The sequence below is a fragment of the Charadrius vociferus genome, unplaced genomic scaffold (genome assembly GCF_000708025.1).
Source record: "Charadrius vociferus isolate BGI_N301 unplaced genomic scaffold, ASM70802v2 scaffold385, whole genome shotgun sequence".
Classification (NCBI taxonomy): Eukaryota; Metazoa; Chordata; class Aves; order Charadriiformes; family Charadriidae; genus Charadrius; species Charadrius vociferus.
In genome coordinates, this window is record NW_009648925.1 from 2,285,506 (window position 1) to 2,292,127 (window position 6,622).

The 6,622-nt window shown below is 49.9% G+C and overlaps 1 protein-coding gene across 1 annotated transcript in view; it reads left to right on the plus strand.

Annotated features, from left to right (window-relative positions):
• The first annotated feature begins 236 nt into the window (after window positions 1-236).
• Window positions 237-6,622, plus strand: part of ITGB5 (integrin, beta 5) — a 59,686-nt gene continuing 53,300 nt past the window's right edge. Inside the window, 1 exon segment of the mRNA XM_009887268.1 lies at window positions 237-344. The gene's annotated coding sequence lies outside the window, so the exon portion shown is untranslated.

The following is a 6,622-nucleotide window of genomic DNA, read 5'->3' on the forward strand; positions in this document are numbered from 1 at the left end:
GTTCTCAGTCCCCAAAACCAGTTTCTGTCCTTTTCATTTTTCTTGGAGTAAGAAAAGAAAAGGAGAGCTCCTTACAGGTGAAGAGAGATTTACTTCTTCTCCAGCCTTTTAAGTTCTTGGGAGAGTCTTTGCTCTTGCCGTTGTTTGGACTTACAGTATGTTTAACACTATGAATATCTCAGAAACGCCCTGAGCAGTGTTTTGGAGTGAAGTAACTGTTCAGCCCACCCTGTGCTCTGTTGTTCTCTCTTGCTGAAGGTCTCAACCTGTGCACCAGCGGAAGTGCCACGTCCTGCGAAGAGTGTCTCCTCATCCATCCCAAGTGTGCCTGGTGCTCCAAGGAGGTAGGTGGGCAGACCTCGTTTGTCTCACGTGCTTTTGGTAACGCGGGAAGGGAGCTATTCCCTGCCTCGCCTGTCCCTGACCCCCTCCCATGCCAGAAGGGTGGGTGAGGGCAGCAGGGGCTCCCACGCCAAGCGTATTTTGGGTGCATGTGTCTCTCCAGCTCTTTGACACTGTAGGAAATAAGCCTCTGACCCCGCTGGCCCCCGTGCATCCTTGACAGAGCAGCACTGTTCCTTCAGTCCTTCTGTCCCTTCAATTACCTTCTTGTTTTTGCTGGGTGCTGGGTCCTCGCATGTTTGCAGGGAGCCTTGCTCGAAAGCTGTCTCCCTAAAAAGCCTCAAGCCCCCAGCTGGTGTCCTGCTACGTGTCCCTTGCTGCGTGGCCTGGCATGGCACGGGTTCTTTGTCTGTAACAAAAATAATTCTCCTTTCTGAATGTATTGTGTCATTTTGGGAGCTGACCCATGCTTCTGGCACCCGCATTGTGCTGTGAGTTACAGGGCTTAACTGCGCGCTTCGGGGTGAAAATGCATCCTTATGTTGGCGCGGGAGCTGCTCACCCATAATTTAATTGGCCCCACTTGGTTTGTGAGAAATTGCAAATATCTTTCCCGGCTCCCTAAGGACGGCTCATCAGTTTAGAGAGAGATGTATATCTTATTAAATACACATCTTATCATGTAAACTTAGGATTTTTAGAGGACAAGGTGTGTGAAAGAACTGATAACATCCAACGCATAGATAGCTGTTGTCTGCTTAGTCCCTGCACCTGTCCTAAATATTGAAGAGAGAAATGAGGATGCTTACAGATGCAGGGAAAGGCCCTGCCTACTTGCAGGCACAGCTGCTGTGCCAGGAACCAGCTTTGGGCTGTGGGAAACCCCAGGGCGGTGGATGATCTTGAACCTCTTGACGGACATGGCCAGGAGTGATGCTCTCCTGTTCCCTGCTTGACTCTTTTTCCTCTAACATGGCTGTCCTGGTCCCGTTTTGGGCGAGGCAAGCTGTGAGATTGAGCACACGCTTCACCTTCTGGTGATGCTGAGCTGAGGATGCAGGTGCTGCCTGAGTGCTCCTCTGCTGCTCCCGTCCCTCCTCCGGCAGTTCCTCGGGGCGGAGGATGGAGATGGGGATGGAGGTGGAGATGGGGATGGGGATGGAGATAGAGGTGGAGGTGGAGATGGGGATGGGGATGGAGATGGGGTGAGGGAAGGCTCCTGAGCCCCACGGTTCGTCCGTGTCTCTGGAGGTACCCTGGCCTCTTGCTCTCCAGGTCTGTTTCACTGGGTTTTCACTTACTCGTAGGCAGAGCTCTCCAAGGAAAACCTCCTAACGCTGCTAACAACGTGCTACCTGGCAGCATAATAGCTTTCATGGTTTGTTTTTTTTCCAGCAGGGCAAATGATGTGCAGAAGGGAAAGGGTAAAGCAATAGATCCAGCTTTTGAGACATCTTGTAAACAGCTGTAAGAGCTCCTCTTCCAGCCAGCTAATCTGCGGTGGTGAGATTGGATCCCGGAAGGCTGGCTATTAAGTTATGGGTACCCAATAACTTGCTTTTTTTTGTTTGGTTGTTGGTTGGGTTTTTTTTAATTCTTGGCCTCAAAATACAACTTTTTTGCTAAATGCTGCCAGTGGAAATGTTTATCTGGTGGTCGCTGCGACCACTAATTGTATGGCAGCCCGTGGGACTGGCAGCCTGACTCTTTATCGTGCAAACGGGAGAGTTACCAAAAAAAAGTATTCCTAAATGGAATGGAGGGGCCAAGAAGGAAGACGCATGTTTACAGGGAAGTGCTGTAATACTTCCTGACCTTTAGCCTGCAGCAGCTATTTAAAAATACATTTCTAGGTGTTTCGTGCCAAGAGCTACGTGTTGAAAAGCTGCTCTCCCCATTACATGCTGCTTGCTAAAACTTTGCGAGTTCTTGTTCTAATTCTGTATTTTTCTTTAGAAACTCTCATTATTTCTCTTTAACTGAGATCATCAGGTGAGGTAACGGGGTTGTGAAAGATGACTAGAGATTTTTGACTTCAGAAGCTTTAAAGTAATATTATAAACTCTTAATATCTGCTTTCTTTGTGTTGTCTTTTCACCACCTTGTTTCCCCTTCCCTCTGCCACAGCCTAGTCAGGTACGCTTATTAAGTTGCTTTTATTCTGTTTTCCTTCTCTATTTCCATCAGCTGTCATTCGCAGCAGTAAGTTGCCCAGGAGCGTATGTGCTAGCCAAAAAATACAGCTCTGCTGTTGCTTAAGTATGAAGGCTAAGATATAGGAGGGCTTTCTGCAGACGCTAGTTATGCTGTCGTAGGAACACGATCTGCTGATTAGTGCCTATTTGCCGCTCCCTTTGCATTTACTTAACAGGTTTGGGAGCAAATTGGGCGAGCTGTCGTCATCTTGGTAGGCAACAATTAATAATTTTGTCAGGAAGTATATGTAGTAGAAGTCTATAAGTATATATAATATAATTCTATAATTATATCTATTAAAATATGAATATATGTATTATATATACCGGAAGTGTAGAGATGTGTATAATAGATATGTTACATATATACACACAAAATATATTTATATATATTATTATAGCTTCCTGTGTATATATACCTTCTTATATATAATATTCCTCCCTTTGGGGAATAACATCATTTGGCGGTGCCATCGTACCTGTTTGTTCTTTGTCCCCCTGGGTGCCCGGTGGTGCCGATGCTGTGAGGGACACCCCGGCTATGGCAGAGCAGCAGTACGAGCAGGAAAGCGAGGCCGTTCCCCAGAGATGACCACGGTTCGCGCAACCTCCTACGGCGTTGCATCCTCCTCCGTCACCCTCTGCGCTCCCAGATCCAGGCTCTGCGTGACCGCAGAGGAGCAGAAAGTCTCGAGCGCTCATGGACTGCAATTAGGGGTTAGGAGTGTGCAAAAGCAATTCTGCGGACACAAGGAGCCCGATCCCGATGGCTTTCCAAGTGGGATAAGGTTCCTTGTATTTACATTGCTTTGAATCATGAGGGCGAGAGCGTGCGTATAGGTAGATGCTTACAGCGGAGTAGTCAACATGCTGTAAATTTATAACCCCTAATCACCTCCTAACCTGTTAGTACAGGGTGCATCACATCCCCCCCGGCTTGAATCAGCCTCTGTTCACTTCTGCTTGTGTTCGGCATCTCTGCTTCCATCAGAGAGGGTGATGATGGATGAGTTGATGATAGCAGCTTCTGGTATCCGGCAGCCCCGGAGCCCCCCAGGGGCTGTTGAGCTAACCACAAGTCCTTGGGCTGTTGGAAATTTGGAAGTCGACATCAATTCTGTTGGCTCGTGCAAGAATACCTTGAAAGGCAGGACTTAAATGGGATGATCTGTTTAAACGGCACTTAAAAGAGGAGGTATAAATGTCGCCTTTACCGTCGCCTGAGCGTGCCTTGAAACAGGGCTGTCTGGGGGAAATATGTGACTCTTGGGTGAGGGAGACTGCTGCAGCCTTTCCATCCATGCTGGAATCTGAGGAGATTCCTCAACTTCTGCAAGCTCCAGAAGAAGCTGGCGATGAGTAGAAATTGCTGACGTGCTGCTGGTGAAAGACTCTGGCTGGAAGCTGCACGCTGGCCCGTGGGGTTGTTGTTATCTCCGCAGCAGTCTGGTTTTTGTGGGTGGGAGAGGAGGTGGCACCATTTTCTGTGGTGCTGTCAGGCTGCCCAGGCTCACCAGGGCTCGTCGGGCATGCTGGGAAGAGCAGGGAGCTCTGGAAGTGGTTTCAGCGCTGTCTTCTGAGCTGCCAGGTGAGGTGTGACAGGCAGGTGGGGTTTGTGTTCGTCATAAATTCACCTGGAGTGATTGCAGGGGAGATGCTCTCCAAAAGAATGTTTGGGAGTATCGGTATTGGGAGGGAAATGATGTCATTATGGTGCTGTTATCTTCTCCTTGCTGCTTTGGGGAGCAGTGTACCAACGTGTAGAAGTTCCTCTTGTCTGTAAGGTGTGTGTACACTGTGGCTTCAACCACGCATTACCTATGTGGCTGCATTTATATGCGTACATGCAAAATAGGGATGCATATTAATTGCATTAATTAAACTGCGATTTCCTTTCCGATCAATTGAACTGAGATTTCCCCAAAGGCACCCTCTGTTTCGCAGCAGATTGCTTGTACCCCATCCTCTCCCATCCCAGGAATGCGTGCCTGGAGAACGAGGAAGCAAAATCAAGGATGCTCCTAGAGGCAACATGTCAATTTTTTAAAATGGAGAAAAAAAAGCACTGTTCAGACTGAATTATTGCAGAACTGGATGGATTAAAGCAAAAAATGGTAGGGACGTGTGTATGTAGTCAGGAGTTAGATATAGTCAGTCAGATACAGTCAGTGCTATTCTCCATTTTTATGGCATGAACCAAGCAATTTGTTGTAAAGCTGTCAAACTGATGAGCATGTAATTGTCACGCTGTTGTCTCCATTCACTCGGTCCGCTTGCGTGCATTTGCTTTTGTGAGCTTGTTAGCGCCGAGACCGCCCCACAAAGTGCCCACCGGGCTGCGAGCAGCCGCTGTTACTAACAAGGACGAGGTGGGATCTTCCCGAAACCATGCGTCTCTGTGGCACGAAGCAATGCTTGGGGCAGGTCCTGCTTGCTGTGGGGTACCTGCTGTGTTTCTCGCTGAAGCAGGCAGATGGTTGGCGGGTGTTGGGGGCACCGAATTGCTTAACCAGCTACGGGGTGTCCTCTGCTCAGGGGGAATTGGGGTTTGAACCGGCGTGCCACGGCTGAGCTGGTGTGGGGCTGCCTTTCGGCTTGGATGCTCGTGAGTTAGTTAGACCTGCGCAATATACCCTTTAGTCCTCAAAATTTCCCATCCTTTTTTTGCTTTTATTTAACCTCCGGCAGCCTTGATTTTTCTCTGTTGCAGAAAACTTTGCGCTTGTGGTGGTACCTGGTAGCCACAGTTTTGGCTTTGGATTTTTGACCTGCGGGTGCACACAAGGGGTACTTGCAGGGTGCTGTGGCCAGTGCTGGGGCTTTTCCAAGGCCACCGTCACTCCCCTGCCCGGTGTCACCCTGCCTGGGTTAGAAACAAAGCAGAAGCAGGGGTCCATCGCACAGCCCCCGGGCGCTGAGATGCACCCCCTTCCCCGAGGTGTTTGCGCCCCTGAGGGGGGTGTATTTTCTTCCACCCTGGGTAAATGCAGCATTTCACCAAACAGGAAAGGGCTTGGATTTGATCTGAGCTGCAGCTTGTCCTGTGGCGAGTCCTCTGGGCCCATTTTAGGAGAAAGTTTAAGAGGAAATAGCTGGGTCAAGCGAGGGGGACCTGCGCAGCTCCCGTCAGGAGGAGTTGCGTAGGGGCTTTTCCCTGACCTCCTGGGCTTCCTTGGGAGAACTTTTGTCACGGAGGCTGCAGAAGAACACATTTGCAGCACTAACTGTTTTCTCACTGCCATGCAACGGGACAGGCTTGCACATGCAGGTTTGCCCTGCCCCAAAAAAAAAGCTGCTGGCGGGTCCCACACGGGTGTGCTCCTCGCCCCGCCTGCCGGCGCTGTCTTGTCCTCAGCACACGGATGCTGCTTTTGTGTACACCCCTTGCTGGGATGATGAGCTTTGATATAAATGGTACCATCCCCAGAGCCGCCTCTGGTGGTGTTAGAAGCTCGACTGCTAAAGAGTAGCAGCTGCGGGAGGACGCCGCCATCCTCCTCTCCCCGGGCTGCCCGCCCCTCCTGGCCCTTGTTCTGCTACCCCAGCCCCAGCCAGCAAATTAAGCCCTCACTCAAAGCCCTTTGAAGTCGAGTCTTTCCGTTCACATCAAGAGGCTTTGGGGCAGACCCTGGGGAGGATTGCAAAACGCCTGGTAAAGGCTACAGTTGCAGGAGCAGCCATAAGTATTGTCCTGTGTGGATACCTCTCTCCCAGGAAACAACTGAAAGTTCCTGGCTGCACTCCTGGTGCTGTTTGTGCTGCTTTTTGCACAACCAGAGTGTCCTTTCTAATGCAGAAATGAGCTGGCAGAGGTGCTCAACTGGCACCATGGTCCAGATGCTGGGAGAGCAGGAGAGCATCTCCCTGTGGGTGCCCGGCTGTTGGGTGGACCATCCTGGGTGAGTGCCCGGACCCCGCTGGCTTTTCTCTGACTTTAAGTCAAACCACATCTGACATAAACTCTTCTTCAAGGCTGCCCTAAACGTGCTGCTCTGAAAGGCTGGGCATTTTTGTTTTGTGAGGGATTCTGGTTTTTATTTTGTCATGCTGGAGATGATTTAAATAGTCCCAGTCCTCCTTTCTGG